Raw genomic sequence first — 601 nt, forward strand, 5'->3', positions numbered from 1 at the left:
TCTTTAACATATCTTGCTAATTATTGCTTTCCCAGAATTTAAATAACCACCTAATTACTGTGCAAGAAGATGCGAACGGCAGGATTGCATTATTTAGGAGTAAATGGAGAGTGTGGGTTTGTAAACAATCCCCATATATATATATATATATATACATACATACATATATATATATATATATATATATTTATATATATATGTATGTATATATATATATATATATATATATGTATATATGTATATGGATATGTATATATATATATATATATGTATGTATATATGTATATGGATATGTATATATATATATATATATACGTAAGAATTTCTTTTAACACTCATCCGACAGTTTAAAATGAATTCTGAAAAGCCTGGAATAGCCACGTTCTCACTCAGCTCCCACTGAGAGAGGACCTACACTCCTGCTCCTGCCTCCTGCCTGCTGACTGCCGACTTCTTCTGCTGCTGCCGACTGCTGCCTGCTCCCTATTCCCTTGCTGATATATTCAGCCTCCTGAAGAGATCGCCGCCGCCGTCGCCGCCGCCGCTCCCGCCGATAAATCGCCGATTTCGCCGACGTTTTTCGCCGATTTTTCGTCGAATT

Source organism: Palaemon carinicauda, chromosome 16, assembly GCF_036898095.1.
Source record: "Palaemon carinicauda isolate YSFRI2023 chromosome 16, ASM3689809v2, whole genome shotgun sequence".
NCBI lineage: Eukaryota > Metazoa > Arthropoda > Malacostraca > Decapoda > Palaemonidae > Palaemon > Palaemon carinicauda.